The sequence below is a fragment of the Rutilus rutilus genome, assembly GCF_951802725.1.
Source record: "Rutilus rutilus genome assembly, chromosome: 17".
Lineage (NCBI taxonomy): Eukaryota > Metazoa > Chordata > Actinopteri > Cypriniformes > Leuciscidae > Rutilus > Rutilus rutilus.
Genome location: NC_140230.1, coordinates 21,719,623 through 21,738,652, shown reverse-complemented (window position 1 = coordinate 21,738,652; position 19,030 = coordinate 21,719,623). Strand labels below are relative to the sequence as shown.

At 37.0% G+C, this 19,030-nt stretch overlaps 1 long non-coding RNA gene across 1 annotated transcript; it reads left to right on the top strand.

Annotated features, from left to right (window-relative positions):
* Positions 1 to 380: 380 nt before the first annotated feature.
* Positions 381 to 1,057, top strand: LOC311306763. The gene is made up of 3 exons (XR_014630220.1): positions 381 to 641; positions 777 to 822; positions 966 to 1,057. It is a non-coding gene; the product is annotated as an uncharacterized lncRNA (long non-coding RNA).
* The last annotated feature ends 17,973 nt before the right edge of the window (positions 1,058 to 19,030 follow it).

The window sequence follows — 19,030 nt, the reverse complement described above, 5'->3', positions numbered from 1 at the left end:
CTTCCCTTGACTGAGGTGAATGATAATAGTCACATGATGACTATAATCAATTAAGATGAGTGAAGTGAGTGTTATTTTATTGTATAAGTCTTAAATCAAGCATTTCCCAGGTTGACAAGCTTAAAGGTCATGAGTGGTAAAAACTATTTGTTAGTTTTTCTTGTGTTTGTGAGTGGGCGTTTGTACTTATGTGTGTTGATTACTCTCAAGCAATGACCTGGATGTGAGTGACATCATCAAAGACAGGGTATACCTGCTTTTTAAAAAAAGGACAGTTTCTAGGGTTTACTTCTCTTATAAAATTCATGTACATTCTTGTGTTAATAAAAGTTATACTTTTTTTCTATTTAGATTTTCCAAAAATGGAGCGCACATGCTTTCACTGAGCGCATTGGCGGGAAATGTTGCTCGCCTCTCAGGCAACTCCAATGCTCGTGCAACAGCAATGGCCAAGGTCAAGATTTTTGCTATTTTTTTTTTTATTACATTTCACTTTGCTTTTTCGCTAAACCCTGTCATGTGCCTTCAGAACACTTGGAATATTCGCCATGAGTGGCATGGGATTATTTTGTGATACTTTTGAATCTTTTTAAAGCTAGGAGGTGGTCGCCATTCACTGCCAAACAAATGCGAGCACAACGGTGAGTAAATAATGACTGAATTTTACATTTCACTTTGCTTTTTCGCTAAACCCTGTCATGTGCCTTCAGAACACTTGGAATATTCGCCATGAGTGGCATGGGATTATTTTGTGATACTTTTGAATCTTTTTAAAGCTAGGAGGTGGTCGCCATTCACTGCCAAACAAATGCGAGCACAACGGTGAGTAAATAATGACTGAATTTTATATTTATGTCAACTATCCCTTTAATAGTGGAAACTAGAATGCTGTGAACTCTATTTTGCTCAATTGTTAAAGAATAATTCATGATTTCACATGTTCATGTAATCTTTGAATTGAACAGGAAATAAATGAGTTGGTGGAGGGCTCGAGTTCAAGACTTGACCCGAGGCCTGTCTGGGTTAGAGGAAAAAACCTGCAGAGAAGGTGGAGTTGGGGTGGTGCGGATGCCGTAAAACAGTCTCAGGACTGAGGTTAGTGGTGGTTTATGCATCCTCTGATGCTCATTGGCTGGATTAAATGAACATATTCCTCATGAACTTGTCTTATGAACTCCTTTTTGTATGACAGTGGGGTTGTCTGTGCAAAAACTAAGCATGAATGGAACAGTTTAAAGCAGAATTAAGCTGCTTTTGCTAGTTTAAGTTTGGTATTGTAACATTATGTCTGTTAATGACATATGTTTATGAACTGAAAAACATAAAGGTGCCAAAAATGCCATTATGTAATGTCTTTAATGTTGTCATTAGGTCATTCCTACTGTTTGCTGTATTTTACGTCCCCATGAAACCATAGGCGGCGTTGTTACATTGGTTTTATTTGCCCTTTAAAATCTTAAAGGCCCCCTGAAATCAAAATTTAAGTTTTTTAGCTTTCAGTATGAATATGTTAGCCTTAAGGTTATGAATAAGCTGGTGTGTTCCAAATCAAGATCCAAAACAAAATTCGCATTTAAGAGAAATAAGCATTCAAAACTTACAGTCTCTCACTTCTACTAAAATGGATCACAGATTTTTATGACATCACTGCAAACTGTCCAATTACATCTTCTATCCACTAAAATATTGGCTATTTTAAAAGGGGGAGGAGCCATTAAATATATCCCACCTTAGCTTCTTGTTCCAGTGGAAATTACATCAACGTGGGCCACTTCAGTGGGCCTCCAAGCGTTTAAAATCGCATGACTTGCTAGAAGTAACATCATTTTCTTGTTGGGAAAGCTACTACAAGAAAAAAATATGAACTTTTCTCTCTTTTCCTCATTTTGGAAGACTTATCTAATAGCGTAAAACATAGCATGTCCACTCTGTTGTGGCAATTAATACTGGGCATGAACACTTTTCTTTAATAGATTTTATATCTATTTATATCCATTTTATATCTATATATTGAAATTCTTCCTAAATGTTTATGTAATGTTGTTCTTTGTTGGCTTAAAACATCCACCCAGGTACACATTGCATTGTAAAAAAATGTCATGTAACAGGGTGGACAAATTGCCTAGACCACATGTGAAATATTTGGTTCATTATCATTAGGTTATACTAGCTTGAGCTTGACCAGTGTGCTTTTTTATGATGGACTGGAATTTTTTTAGAAAGACTAAAAAAGAATTTGAGAAAAAAAATAAATAAATTGTATTTCAAGAAACTAAAATCCACCGAACTGTAGGAATGCCCCTTTTATTTGTTTTGTTTACAGTGAATGTCTGGCATCCACACCTGTCAGTTTTTAAACCGTAAATTTAACAGGATTTTCACAGTGCATGAAGCATGTGGGTGTATGCGTGCATCTCATCCTCTTACCACTCCTCAATATTTGTGTTGCCCCCACTGTGTGGGGTGTCAGAACAATAGTACAGGAATTCCGACTGATAGTTCTGCTGGTGTTCAGAGGTTAAGTATGCAGACTGCTTTTGTTGTGAGCGTACCATTGAGTCAGAAAGATAAATTAATGGAGTACTGAAACTTATGGTTCATGCATATGAGGACTGATTATTGATCAGTGTTGATCATTCATATTTTGTAGTATAATGTCATTGTGTTTAGATTCATCATAACCTCAAATAATTAACACAAAACATATAATCTCCTAACAGCACAGACATATTCATATATTATTGAATATTAAAAAATATAGTCCTGTCAGAGTTAAAAAAAAAATATATATATGCCATTAATTACAAGGCTCATTAAACATTAAACAAATGTACTGTCTGACATACCAAACTTATGAATGAGGCTTTCCCATTGAGTAAGCAATGGAGAGTTGATTTGCAATTTTAAAGTATTTGCTGTATATTGTATTTTGCATGTGAGCCTATTAAGTGATACCCGTGTGCAAACCTCTTGGAATGTATGCATAGTAGTTTTCTTTGTGTGCATGTTTGTTTTGAACTTTTCAGGGGAGCAGACCATGACATGCGTGTTGTCTGTTGGCCAGGTCAATGAGTTCCTGAAAGACAAGGCAGGCAAGCCTTAGTTTAAGCAGAGAGAGTGTGTGTATAGAAAAAGAGATGTACTCTCTCTTAAGATAACAATTCTTTGTAGAATGTTATCATATTGCGCACCTCATAGAGAATCATAAAATCCACACAGAGAAACAAATGACTTCTTGGTGTATGTTGCAAGGGTTAGTTTAAAATGTCAGTGCGTTGGTGTTGTTTATTGCCTTTATTAATGGGGATTGACTTTCATTCAAACACTATGAGTAATGACACATTTACTGCAGTTGATTCATTTGGTGAAAATATTTCCTTGTTCGCACTGCTCAGTAGTTCATCAGTTATTTGTAATTTTGAACTTATTTGAAATTTAGGGCCTCTTTTCCAAAATATTTTCAACAACAATTGCTTATTACAATGATTTGGACCTGCTTAAATTTGGATTAAATGAAAGTGTTTTGAAGCAATCGTATTTAAAAAGACCGTGGAATACAATTTTTCTTACATTTATTTTAATTATTACACCACAATATCTTATTATATTTCATTTGGGATTTGCATAAAAAAAATTGTTAATCAATTAATCTGTGTTTGCTTGGCATTGAAAGCAGATTTATAAAATGTATAATTCCAATTCAAAATTCTTATAGGATTGTGAAAGGTGTGACTAAATTAAACTTTTTAGAAAGTTCTATTAATGCACCAAGTTGTTGCATGACTTGGCAGCCACAAATAAATGTAACTCTTTATTGGACACTGGTGTCTTTTATAATGGGCTTGCCAGATTTATAAAAGCTCTGTATCCGCTTCACTCCATAGCTAAGGACACTCCTTCCCGGTGGTATAATCACAGTGACACTTGGCCTTCGTGACTTGAATTGGACATATTTTATGGCCTGAGAGTTGTTCATGTAGCCTGCACTCCTCTTCTCAAGATGCAACCCATTTCTGTAATCTGGGATGCAGAATTGCACCATTTATGTCAATGTTTGGAATAGTGTACTTTCAGACACCCACATTTTCACCTTTGGGAATGTAAGGATACATGCAGTACTTGAAGTCCATGAAATCAAGGGGAAAACTTGTCTCACGTCTTCTGACCTTCCGTGATAGTCGTGAATCAGCACAGCGGCATCTTGACCTTTAAATCTGGGGTCACTCACAATTACACTCACAAAGAGCGTATTACTCACCGTTTTGGTGAAAGTTGTGAGAATAGTTTCGATGGTGATTAAACGCAATCTCACGCATGCATACATTGTGTGGGTTTTGAAGACCTACCTGTTATTGCCATTGTGAATTTCCCAGCAATAGTTATGGAAAAATCTGCTCCCCGTGCATTTTTTAACCAATAAGGTCCTGCCAGTTTACGTCATATTCCGGAATCACTCTCTCTAGTTGGGTTTCACACCAAACCGGTGCCACGCCCTCTGTCTGTCACACACAATGCTAAGAAATGTGTATGTGTGGGACGTTGCCTTTAAGGCATTACTTGCATAACAGTTGCCTGCTTTATGCAGCTTCATTCAAAGGATTTCAGATGATGTACAGAGGTCGTGACATTCTAGCTAGCATTTAAGTAAACAGCAAATACTCATCCTTTTAGTTTACCAAATGACTCAGAGGGTCAAGCTCGTGTTCAGACAGGGATTCCCCAAACCCTTTAAAACAGCCTCACTGAAAGTCATTGGATGTATTTTTGTTAAAAATGTATTATGATGTAGCTACATACAACTATCTATCTATAAAAAAATATTTCTATAAAATAGAGGCATCAGGGCTGACATTAATGGGGCCAAAGTATGATCTTTTTTTGTTAGGTCAGAAAATTATTTCAATCAATGTAACCTAAAATTCTGGCATATGCGAGAATTATGAGCAATAGCCTATAATGCAATTTGGTCTTTAAATTAGTTTGAATCAAAACTTTTTGTTATTTTTTATAATTGAATCTACATTTCATTGTTTGCTTTTTTGAATAGGGTGTGCTGTGCCCTGTTTTCAAGCATTTTGGATCTGAATGAGTCATACTAGATTGTGTTCTCATATCATTGAAAATTCCAGTTAGATATACTAGTCTGACCTTAGTATAAAGTGGGCGATGAGGTGACCTTTGAAGTTTTGAAACATTCTGACATGATTTTTACTCAAGCTTTAAGTTAATGTGTGGTTTGTGCACTTTTGTACATGGTGTATAAATGAGTGCAAGATAGTGTTGAAGTGAATGAGAAACTCAGAATTTAATATCCCGAACCTCATTCATATGTCTTATCTTGTATTTTTCCCTCTGTGCTGGGAATTTAAATATTCTCAAGAATATTTAAACTCTAAAATGATGTTTACAAAGGTTCAGAAACAACTTTCCTTAGATCAGTCCTTTGGTGTCTATTATTGGATTTATGATATTTATTTTACTTTATTTACTTAAAATTTTCTTTCTTTCTTTTAATTTTTTTAATCTTTTTATAAATTTAAGTAATATACTAAGCTATATGATGTTCAAAAATAATATGTAGCAATAGTTAAAGTAAAGAGAATTTGTGACTCTATAATACACATATTAAACACAAAAAAAACTATTCAGTTAGTCATAATTAATTTTCCACTACCCATTCTTTTTTTTGTCTTTTTTTTTTTTTTGTCTAATGATGTAAGAATTATGTAACTAGATTATTCTTAAGCAAGCCCTAACATGTTACAGATCACAGTAGCATATTGACTTAAAGGGGTTTAACCTAGGTTCTTTTTGTTAATCTACCTGAGTCAAACTTTTGTGTAAAAGCATAATTAGTCAGGTGGCTGTAATTTTGTCAGTCAAAAGTAGTCGATCTCCGAATGCAACCTAACATGAGGAGAGTAAAGATGGAAAGCTCGTAAAGCTTGTTTCCATATAAATTCACGGATAATGTTTTATCTAAGTTATCATGCTTTTCATTGAAATTACAAGTTCATGACATTTCCTCATATGGAGTCAGTTCATTAAGTTGCATTCGGAGATCGACTACTTTTGACTGACAAATTTTCAGCCACTGGAAACACTAACTGATAAAGTGAGTCGTACAAAACCTTTCTTTTTAGTAAACTTTGTGTGCACACAAAAAAAGCACAGTTTTATGTTGTGTCGAGCCTTCTTAGTGTTTTAAAAATAGCGATTTTGGTGCTATCATAGAAGTGCCCCATGCACTCCCATTCAAAAGGCATTTTGACCTAAAACGAAAATACGGTCAATCTTAAAAGTGGTGTTTCCATTCTAATTATGCTTTTACATGAAAGTTTGACTCGGGTAGATTAACGAAAAGAGCCTAGGTTCAATTCTGGCTAGAGTTAGCCTACCCTTTAATGATGGCGAGTTAACTCTGCAACATGGCTACAAAGTGTGCCTGTTTTGTGTAATATTTCTTATGGTTGCATTTATAGGCCTGTTGAGTGAATGTATGGGGGTGTATCTGTGTTTGTATGTTTCTAAGAGGATATGATTCAGATGTGCTGGTTTTAGAGTAGAAAGGGGATGGTCTTATCTAAATGTTTGGACAGAGACGTTTTTGTATAATAAATAATCGCATTAAGCGTCACTCTGCCATGTCGGTTCCCCCCAACATGGCTGCTTTCAACAGTAAACCACATTACAGAAAAACCTGCAACTCTCTCCTGATTTTACAGGGCCAATAAAGTAGGTCAAGACCAGGTCAGTACACCTGATGTCACCTGACACACTGCTATGCATGTTTAATGAATATATATCACCTCAGATTGAACTGCAGTTTTATCAAGTAGGTACAATCACAATCTGACTTTGATATGACAGTCAGTTGTATGGCCCACAGTTTGGTAGTTTATGACTGCATACAAGACTGACAACTAACGTCACAGATGGGTTTTGTGGGAAGATACACACACGCAAACACACTTTACTTCTTCTGTCTTTTGATTGCTTGAGGTTTTGGGAACCAATAGGCTCTTTTAGACTTTCTATGTCAAGAAGGAAGGTCATTAGCTTATCGCCCTCTTGATCTCTAATACAAAGAGAATACTTTGTATTATTAGGAAACACTTCCAAACACAAAACTCTTTCATATTTAGGTAATTTTATCATATCTATCTGCTTTCTGTGTTCAGTGATACAATGGTTCCTTCGGTGCTGGATCAGTGGAGAGCTGAACGGCCGCCAAGTGTGCAGTACATTGGTTAAAGTGTGAATCGAACTGATCTTCACACTAAAGTGAGAGGGACTCCCCATTTGACTCCATTACGACACTGACTACTTATTCAAAGCACTTAGCTAAGTAATACATGAGGGCAAACTACATGTTGTTTAATGAAAAATTGCGCAGTAACATTCCTGTAGCTCAAATAGTAGCGCATGGCTACTATTTTAGATTCCCATTAAATGATACAATTTAAGTCAAAATAAGGCACTTATAATTGCTTATAAGGATATAATTGCTTTTATAATGTAAAAAGAGTTATTAAAGCGCATTGCTCATGAGATATGAGGATCTATTGTGCACATGGGACATTGAGTCCAACCCCTTTCTTCCACTTTTCTGTCAAATATTCACTATCCTCTATAATAAATAAAAAAAGCTAATAAATAATAATAAAAGAACTTGCAGCTAGTAGTGACACATTTACTGCTCACTCTGCACATTTCTTGCTCTTTGAATTTTTTTCTTGGTACAAATTTGATTGTATTGAATTGATTAAGGGCCATGAGTGTCACCCGGGTGACTGTTTGACTGTTTATGCACTATAAAGTGTTCCCTTTTCTTTTAACAGAGGCACACTCACTAATATGCATGTAAAGAATCTATTGTTGGCGTACTTCTAGTTATAGCCAGACTGACGTGTTTAGTCCTTGAAGGTGTTTGAGGCCAGACGCAAGGTCAAACTCATCTCTTATTGCCTGAGATTCAGCAGCCTGCAGCCTGATTGGATCCTTGGCACACAACCCTCAGGCCTGATTGGCTGAGAGGACAAATCATATCACCTGTCCTGACCTTTGGTGTTAAACTATAACCATAGATGTTAATATCATCAAACCCAGCTTATCTAAATTATAGATAAGGTAGGCTTGACGAAATTTACGTCATATCTTTTTAAAGTCTTTTCATTTAAGAGTAACTCTCACACACACACACACATACATGCATAACCTGGGCGCTCTGATACCCGCGCACAGACAGGAAGTTTGAAACAGTGGGGCTTCTGTCTGTGATTTGGCTCCAGTGGTTTAGAACACGGTATAAGAGAGCTAAGAGCTGCTCTATCTCGCATGAGCACCTTTATCAACACTCCTTCACTTTCACTACATCCTTACTCCTTTTTTTTCTTGTATTCCCCTGCAGACTTTATCTGATTTTCATTGACTGAAAACGTATGGCTTTCTATTGAACTGCCTACAACCCTACAACAGTCAGTCTGCACTCTATTTATCTCTTAATTCCTTGCCTTTAATTTGTATACATGCTCAAGCTTAAACTTCTGATTTTCTGGGATAAAAAATGTGGTTTCATTAAGAATTAATTAAAATGATAAAAATGTAGTTTCATCAACAATTTGAACAAAGTGAGAGGGAAGAGAGAAGTACCTGCAGACTGTTTTGTTAATGTAGACGCTGCTGGCCAGTCACTGTGGTCAGGGTCATGTTTGATTGGCGGCTGATGAATGAATTCAACACAGTGGGCCAGCCGAGTGTGCAGCCCATGGGTGGTTAAAGTTACAGGTAGTAGCGTCACATACTGGGCTAAATGGTCACAGAAAATCTGTCTCCATATAGGTGGTTGGAGGCATAGCTAAAGGGCAGACAGGGTGCAGAGGACAAAGTCAGTGCCTTACAACTCTGCCGTTGAGGCTGGAATGCAGAAATGAAAGAATTAAAGATTTTGATGACTCGAGTGAAACACGGATTTACCTATATGGTTTAACTAACATTTACTTTTCTGTTCGGTTACATCATGTTTTGTGTGAATGCAATTTTGTATTGGACTTAAAAATGTGACATTGGATGTGTGTGTGTGTAAATGGAAAAGCAGGGGTAGATTGTTCTCTTTTTTTCCCAAGTGGAGTGCTTTGATGGTTATGGAAGTTCCCAAATGGAGGAGAGTTTAAAAGAAGCCAAAAAGATCTAGTTACACACACACTCACACTCTCTCTCTCTCTCTCTCTCTCTCTCTCTCTTTCACATATGCACTCAGTGCTGCTTGAAGGTTAAAAAGGGGTGAAGAAAAGAGACGCATAGATTGTTGTCATTTTAGGTCAATGCAGCACCAAATATAATATGTTATCAGAGAAGGAAAGAAGAAAATGGAATAAATATGGCCATTTCTATTGATCTGTCAGGAGCTGCTGAACAGGTGCATTCCACTAACCTGGAAAATTCAAACTAGGCGTTGAGCGTGCATGTGTCCAACTGTCAAACTCCACGCAACCACTTATCTGTTCATCTGCTCAGAAGTCCTATTTTTCTTCCATTGAGCAAAGCTGATAACCATGGAAGCATGTTTTCACCTCAAAGTAAAAAAAACAAACAAACAAAAAAGGTCATTGTGCCCCATTTCTCATTATTATGACTTTATATCTTATATTTTGAATTTGTCACAAACTGACTACTTCTCAAATTGTCTTGTCTCATAATTGACTTTTTCTCATAAATGTGACTTTAGAACTCACATTTCAGAAATGTGACTTTCACAATTGCTACTTTCTCACAACTACTTTATTTCTTTTAATTGTGATCATAATTAAGACAATTTATATTGCAGATTTTACTTTATTTGTCATATTTATATTTTTATATCTCAAATTGTGACATTTTATCTCAAAATTATTTTATTTCTCATTGTGACTTTAGATTTCACATTTGCATGTTTTTTTCTCATAAATCTCACAATTGCTCATTTATTTCTTGTAATTATGATTTATATCTCAATGTTGCCTGTTTACTTATCACAGAAAGTAATACATTGTGACTATATATTTTTTAAAACTTTCTCACATTTGCCAGTTTTATTTTTTAATCTGAAATGGAAACAGAATTCCATAAATAGGCAAACACAAATAGTTATTGACAAATATAGATTCAATAGTTATTTATGTTCAATATCCAGGTCAAATGGCCTGAGGTGTGCTCATTACACTCAAACCACAACCTACGCAACAGAGCCCTATCTGCACTATTAACAGAAACAGTATTCAAATCACCCAGACAATACTATGAATGTCCATCAGCCCTTAGGTCATAGCAACCGCACCATTGATAATGAGTTCCTTTACCACTGGAATGGTATTTCATTCAAACTTCGGATTCAAATGAGTCGGCTTGGACTTGTCACAGAGGGATGAGGTCATCTCCAATATACAGCATTACTAGCTATCACCAACTGTGATGGATCAGGCTCTTTCTAAATATTGGCTACTCACTGTTTATATTCTGACTAACATAGTCATGCTCTGTTCCATTCCCAGCTGTGACATATTAGGAACTTAATGTTTGTTACAAGTTGAATAAATGGAGCGGGTCTGTTTATATTTTCTAAAGAGCGAGCAGTGGAGTGATAAAGAGACTTTGGTATTTCAGAGCTGTTTCACCAATTAAAAATGTGAGGAATGTATTAAGGGTTCTTCCCTTTTAGAACTTCCTATGCTGCTAGAAATAAACTATTACACACTCTCGTCTTTGACTTTTAACCTCCCTAAGATGTTCATAGAGGATATTGGGTAACTGTGGTTATGTTCAGAATGAAATACTAACTTACTTTTTGTCTTTGCCCCAAATGGTATCCAAAGCCCTTGCTTCCAGCTTTAGTGATGTAATGCAGCTCAGGCTGTTGGGTAAAAGTCGGGCTTGCTTGAGTTACGTGAAAGTGTGCACGGCCGCAAAGTGTGTGTGCTGGTGAGCACCCTTCAGAAACCAAAAATGACTAATGAGAAGGCCTTGCGGACATTACAGGCATTGGGCAAGTCAATTGCAAGTCCTCAAGTGCACTTCAAGCATGCTGTTTGAGACCGGGCCATTGATTACTGGGCAATACACTGCCCACCATACTATGCCCATAGTAAACTGCCTACTAAACAACACATTTTTTACATGGTAAATGAAACCGTAGCCATTTTACAGGAACGTTAAGTGACGTGACGTGTGTAGCCAAGTATGGTGTCCCATTCTCGGAATTTGTGCTCTGCATTTCACCCGTCCAAGTGCGTATTGAACACACACACACACACACACACACACTTGCTCAACTCACTTGTGAAAGAGAGCGCTGTTCATTTACATTTGCACCTAAATTTCCTGACGGTACTGAGGCTCAAACCCACGAAGGAGTTGAGCAACCTGCACTTATCATGAGCCTGCTCAGTTCAGCTTTATTGACTGGTCAGAAAATGACAACAAAAAACCCCCCAAAAAAAGGTGACACTCACCCAGCTATTATTACTACTGATCTGTCAAACTGGCAATGGAAGGTCAAAGTATGAAGTGCACAAAGTATACAGTATTATGCAGTATGTATTTTGGCAAACGTGGTCACCTGAGTATGTATGCATTGAGAAAAATGTGCACAGTATGCATACTATACAATATACACTGGAGAACATAGAAACAATACATTTTTCATGGCTGTGGACAGCTGAATTCAATTAAGTATAAAAAAATCTGAGCAATCAAGCACTTTCTTTTCTGTTTTGATTTTCTCGCTGTTTTCACACCATTTGAATCATCCTCATATTTACAGTTTTTCTTTCAGCCAGCGTTGGCAGGTTTCATCTAACCGTTAAAAGGATGATGCTTAAGTTGGATCTCTCTCGCTCTTTTCCTATGATGCAATCTCCCTTGCTCACGTCTGTCTTTCCCTTTCTCTTTTACTCATTAGTCGCCATGGTAAATCAAACTATCATCGCCATGACAACTCAGGCCTTCAACAGCCCGGTTCCGCACCAAACACGCAAAGGTCTCCTACGCACGGCTGTCCAAAACGCCGCTCTGTGTGTTTGTGAGCGCGAATGTTTGCGTGTGTGCATATGTGTGTATGTTGGTAAAACACAAGGGCTGTTAGAGAAACAGTCTAATTACAAAACTGTGATTTATGCAATAGCATGGACTTGTTTACAAAGTGCAGCCCTGTTTAAATTTGTCACAATGTTAGGACGTCTATTTTTCAACCTCATTTACATACGTGCATAATGATTCAAATTTAGCATGCTGTTAGTGCTTGTGTATACTTAGATTGTTTTCAAGATGTCATCCAATGGTTAATTTTGACTGACATCATTTATCCAGAGAAACACACAATTTTTAAACCTAACCATTTGTAATGTCCGAGGATGTTCGATAATTATAATTAAGCATTGAGACAATTAGATGAACAATCATGATTGTGTCTGTGTGCTTTCTAATGCCAATTAGATGTCCTTTTATGGATGTCACACGTAGCCTACCTCAGTCTGTTTGACCGCCTGACTCTCCTCCCACCATGTGACCAGTGTCCTGAATACCTGTAGAAAGGGGAAGTGGTCGGTCATGAGTCTCCGATGACACACCCACGCATCTGCAGGTTACCTACGCATTTTCAGTCTCTGTCACAAGTTACAATGGAACTGAAATATCTCTGTTTCACTCAAACACAGACACCCCTGTCTGGGGAGTTGCATCACAAACAATGAGAAGCACATGTACTGTAGATGTCAAGTGAAATATATGTTAGTATGTAAAAAATAAGTGTATATATACAGTTGCGCAGTAAAACATTTTGTTACATCATGTGACCATTTGAAATGAACTATAGTGAAGGCAAAAAGTACATAAAAATGGGCACCAACTTCAAATAAATTGTTACAGGATATAAAAATATGCACTTCCCCTAATACCTCTGACTTGATATAGAAATCGTCATTTTGATATAGAAAAAAGTCGATGGGTGTATTATGCGTCAACTGCCCCAAAATAAATGCCTTTAGTTCCCCTGTCACAAAAATAAACTTAGAACTGAATATAGACCAAAGAAACAATGCTCCATCTGACAGAATCTCTCTCTCTCAAACACAAACACAGTCTTTTGTGATGTTCAGCCCATCATGGATGCAGCTGTCATGCTGTAATTGTCTAAGTGTTTGTGCGAAACATGGAAAGTTGTTTGTTGCAATGGTGAAATTCGTGGGTGGAGAGAAAGGCAGCTGGTGACTCTAGTGTACAGTTGCCAAATTTGTATGTGTGAGTGTGTGTGTGTGTATGAGCGTGTGTGAGGGGGTGGGTTGCGCACAATGGAAAGTGAACTCTGTCCACGTGACGTTTGTGGTGTTTCCTACTTTCACCAACCAAGGAACTGGAACTAGTGATGACGAGAGAACCGTTAACATCCTCATCTCTCTTACTCTAGGTTTCTCTCTCTCTCTCTCTCTCTCTGTCTTTCTGTTTCCCTTTCCTCCTTTTCTTCTCACTCCTTTCCCTTTCAGGGTATATGTCTCTCTGTTTCAGCTTTGTGCGGTTTAAGGTCACATGACTCGATGATGACAGACCATGTATGGGCGGAGACTGAGCTGCTTTTTATGAATGAAATGTGTTGTTTACGCTGACTGAGCTATTTTTGTGCACGATGTGTGTGTGTGTGTGTGTGTGTGTGTGTGTGTGTGTGTGCACATGTATATGTGAGCGAGTGCTTTAACGTGTATGTGTGTGCTCAACCACAACGTTTCCTTCTCCTTTTTCCTCTCTGCTGATTCATTCTATGAATAACAGCTCTCTGTGTTAACTTTTAACACATTCGTTGACACACACACACTCTCAAACGCGGTGACAGGGTTTAGATACAGACTTCTAAATTTGTTGGTGAGTGTGTTTACTCATTGAGTCTATGTGTGTGATAAGGCAGCATCCTGTTTCCAGTGGGGGCTTGTGTAACAAGGCACCGTGTTCCTAGTGACGTGCATTTGTGTGTATGTGTCAGTAAGAGGATATTTATTCCACTTCTTGTCTTTGTAGCTCTATGAGAAAACCACAGACAGATCTGCATCTAACCTGAAATATTTCACTTTCTCCCCTCACACACTTGACTGCGCAGATTCACAAGATAACTTGGTGTAGGCCACTTAATCCAAAAATGTGCTCAATACAGAATCCACATATTGTCATACATGTGTACGAGGCTGTACAGTGATCTAACAGGGTCTGTCTCACTAGTTGTGAGGGTGCTGTAAACAAGATTAACTTATTTCTGCCCATAGGCTGTACTTGCCAGTTGTTTGACGCACACAACAAAAGCTTGCAAGGGAATGCAGTTTGTTCAGTATATGCTGAATTTGTTGAACCATAGAAGATAGAAGATATTTTCCGATGTTTTCAATGGTTTGTTACCTGAACTAGGAATGGCTGACTATTGGTTCAAAAACTCTCAATATGATTTAATTAGATTCTGATTCATTATTATTTTTGTGTCAATTCAAAAGCTTATGGAAAAAATCCTATTGGGTTTTTGGAAAGGGAACCAGTGTGATGCTAACTTCTGGGTTGGCCTATAAAAAATACATCATCCCTGTACCACTTTATAGTGTGGAGAAAGTTTAAAGGCACACTATGTAAGATTTGTGGATCAAAATATCCAAAAAACACTAGAATTTGTAGTTGATTTGTTTACTGTTTCTAAGAATGTTTAAATCTAGAGAAATAAGCAGTTTTAACCTGGACACAGACCGTGTCCGTGCGTTACCTATCAATGACATCATACCCGCGTTACCCTCGATTTTCGGTTTTATTTTGTAGAAACCATGGAAACACCAAAGACGCTTTAATACATTATGTGATTTATTAGACAGGTGAGCAACTGGCGAGTACCATATTTACCATGCCTAATATCGATCTAGCTCGCTGCAGTGTGCAACAAGTGTCTCATATAGTATCCGCAGAGCGAACGAATAGCATTATAACAACTTTCAACACACTCAAATGTATCTAATATGCTAAAACAGCACTGCATTACCTCACATACACATGACTGGAAGAAGCGGAAGCGGCATAATAAAAGCTCCTCTGCTCTCGAGCCGTGTGTCGCACTTGTCTCTCTTTAGCAATTGCTCCAGCAGCATTCGGAACGTCAATAGATCTTTACGTTACTGGTAATCCATGAATATGATTTCTGCCCGAGTCCTGTCGTATTCACCACCGGCTGTAGAGGTGAAGACAACAACTCCCATGATTCCGTGAAATCAAGGCGTCATCAAGCTACGCCTTTGTTTTGAATAAACGACCTCTAGTGGCGAAAAATTACATAGTGTGCCTTTCACATGAAAAAAAAAAAAAAAAAAAGCCATCACATGCAGGGCTGCCAACTCAAAACCTGTGATTTCCTTGTTTTACTTAGTTAGAATAGGACTCAATATTTTTACAAACTGCAAAAGCTGAATAATAGATCAAAACCTATGGATTACTCAACAATTAGTCAATTATTCAATCTAATAACCCTTAGAATAATTGATTATCAAAATAATAATTTGTTGCAGCCCTAGTTATAATCTGCTATCTGAAAATTGTTATTATACTATTATACAATTATACAAATTCTATTATACAAAAACAACTATTCATATTGTTTATTTTATACACGACCGTTCAAAAGTTTGAAGATTTTTTTTAATTAATTTTATTCAGAAAGGATGCATTTAATTAATCAAAAGTGACAGTAAAGGCATTTTTAATATTAAAAAAATATATAAAATAAATACAGTTCTTTTTTACCGTTTACTCATTAACAAATCCTGGAAAAAAATGCATCACAGTTTTTACAAAATATTAAGCAGCTCAACCGTTTTTAACATTGATAATAATAAGAAATGTTTTTTGAGCATCAGATAAGCATATTAGAATGATTTCTGAAGGATCATGTGACACTGAAACCTGGAAAAAATTCTGTTTTGTCATCACAGGAATACAAAAAATAGTAAAATACAAAACACTGATTGTTCCCGGTGCACCCTGCAGTGTTGGTCTGGTTTCACACTCACTTGATTCTATTGAACCCTGGTGCATTTGCATTAATCTTAATGCATCTTAATTCATCATAACAAATGTGCATGGCGCATGATAGTAAACAGAACGTGGGTCAATGTATTGAGTTATATTTATTATTATTAATTTGCTATTATTTGTGCAGCAGAGTGAACAACACTTCCATCTGCAGTTCCAGTGCAACCGAACTCAGACCATCTCCTACATGTAGTCTCGGCATCATTTCCCCAGTGCACTCCCGGATCCGTATGACAGCTTTCACATTATCAATTTTTCATGCAAACCATGCTCGGTTTCGGACTAAACTGCCATTGTGAAAGCACCCTTAAAGAAGTTTCTTGACCATATTTAACAGTACATGGTCTTTGCATACCATCACATTCAATACAGACTGCTAACCTACATTCACAACTAAGACTTATTTTACTTACTAGTCAAATAAGATTCACAGACTCTGTTATGATTATTAAGAGACTTAGTCCGTGGAACATCTACTATTACCATCCGTTATTAAGGACGACCTCCAACAACGTAGATCAGTGGTTACAGTACAAAAATTCTCATGCTTTTGCATTAACCTGACCTAGATGTGCTGTTAGCATGTTTAAATGGCAAGTCGTAATATTTGGCCTGGCATATATGTGCTTTGGAAATGAAAGTGATAAATGTTTAATCTGTTTGTCAAGAAGAATATTCTAGAACAAGACTATCACTCTTCAAATACAAGCATGCTATACGCAGTGCCAAAGAGATACAAAATCACAGACCCATATATCTTGAACGTCTCAAAGTTGTGTTGGTGTCAGGATTAGACTTCCAGTTAAGTTAAAAGAGACCACCACACATTAAACATTATATTTCAGCCCACAAAGATGATTTTATATCTGAACTGTAAGGGAGACAACGGTTTAGATGGAACAAAATTGTCCAAAAACTGTTGTATGCAGAATGGTTCTGCTTGTGTTTGTGCTTTTGTGTAAGAACTAGCAATAGAATAAAGGAGGACTGCTCTGTTCTTTTTGTTCCTTGTGTCGTTTGTTCCGGTGGAAAGACACTCATCGTCAGAATTATGACTCACAAGTTCACAAAGCCCCACAGAATGAAGTCAGTGAGACCCCAAACGCACACACATACACACACACGCAAAAAAAAAACATACACGTTTACACTAATGAATAAAAGTGCAGCAGATGCTGTGGAAATTGTCCAGATTGTATATTTGTTGTCATGGAGGCTAGTTTATGTCTTTCATGTATATGGAACATGAAAACTAGCAGCACACACTCACATTCTCCACCAATCTACTCTTAAACAGCCATGTTCCATTGTGCATTGAAATGGTCCAATGTTAGTTAAATGTTTCAGGATGCGGCGATACAAAGCCGGGGAGTAAAGCTGCGATTTGGGCTTGTACAGAACAGTCTTGCAGTCTACACACCGCATTCTTTTCTGACCTTTCCCAAATGCCAGAAAGAACAGATAAGAAACACTCTGAAAATGTTATAGCGGAAGTGACGCAGGTGCAAATTAAATTCATTTTTAGTCTGGGTATTACTTTGTGGAGTCGTAGCACATTCTGGGGCTGAAAGGACAGAAGGCTACACCTGTTCTCAGCAGATTTTGAAAGGGGTTAGTGACAGGCACAAAAAAAAAAAAAAATGTAGCTAAATACATTTGTCTGCTAAAAGTCACAATGAAACTGAAACAGTGATGGATCTTTTCTTCCATATTGTGATTTACATCCGACTGTGATAGATTATCAAAAAAGAGAAAATTTGGCTCTATCCATCAGTTGTTGATTGGATTTTGAGATGTAGTCTTTGCACTCAAATGAATGCGAGCTTGCAGTCGATTGTGGGGGGCGGGTTTAAGCAGACTAAATGATTGGAGTAGTGTGATGTTTTCACTGGAAGGCCAAGTTATGACATTTTGATTAAACATGAGGTCAAAAAATATATATACATGGATGATTCTTTCAAAATAAGATCTGTTTACAAAATGGAGTGAATTTTCATTTCACGCCAAAGCTCTGTACACAAACAGTTCATCAATCATGAGAGAAAATGGAATGTTTTTCTAACTTTCTCAGAACAATTAAACAATGGCTGTTTCTCAATTCAAAGAACGGACTTGCATTCTCGCTGAGACCAGGCTGCCTTGAAAGAACAAACTCGTAAGGATACAAGGACACAAAACGCATCTTTGTGAGAATTGAGATGTGCTGCGATCTTATTGCTCAACTGACCATTCAGCACATGTTGGGCAGTGGGACTGCACCATCCAATGCACCATAAATAAAACATAACATCACATCACAGGTGTCATTACCTATTCAAATATTTACTTACATTATTGTTATATTTTTATTTTAGATGAGTTTTTGTGTAAATGAGTATTTATATTTAATGTTACGCTTTGTCAGTGTTAAGATTCTTTTATATATGCCAATTAAAAAGTACTACAGGCTTTCTCCAGGTATTTACAACTTTATAAAAATTAAGCCGAACAAAACAACAAACGTTTACTTTCATGAGCCGTCACGTATTTGAGAGCTTTCAGTAGGAATCTCTTGAGTGAGAACAAGAGAAGTTTAAGTTTACAGGCTTCCATTGGTTGTCCGCCCACGATGACTTTTTTAATGGTTCGATTCTCTCAAGTCTCCAGTTTGGCGGTTGATAATGACATAGTACGAGAACACAAGGGCACAAGATTGTTTAAGAACGCATATTGAGAAATGCCAATGTTTTCATAACTTATTTGGAATGCCAGAAAACATTCTTAGAACATAAAATTGCTTTATTTAGTCAACACCCAATGTATTGAACCAAGTACCCAAGTAAATTTTCTACCCAAGTAATCACACTACTTTCGTTACATTGCGACTTTAAGTTAAGTATAGGAGAGAAGTGTTCTTCCTTCTAAGTAAAAATGCGGTAACACTTTAGATTAGGGTCCAATTGTCACTATTCAC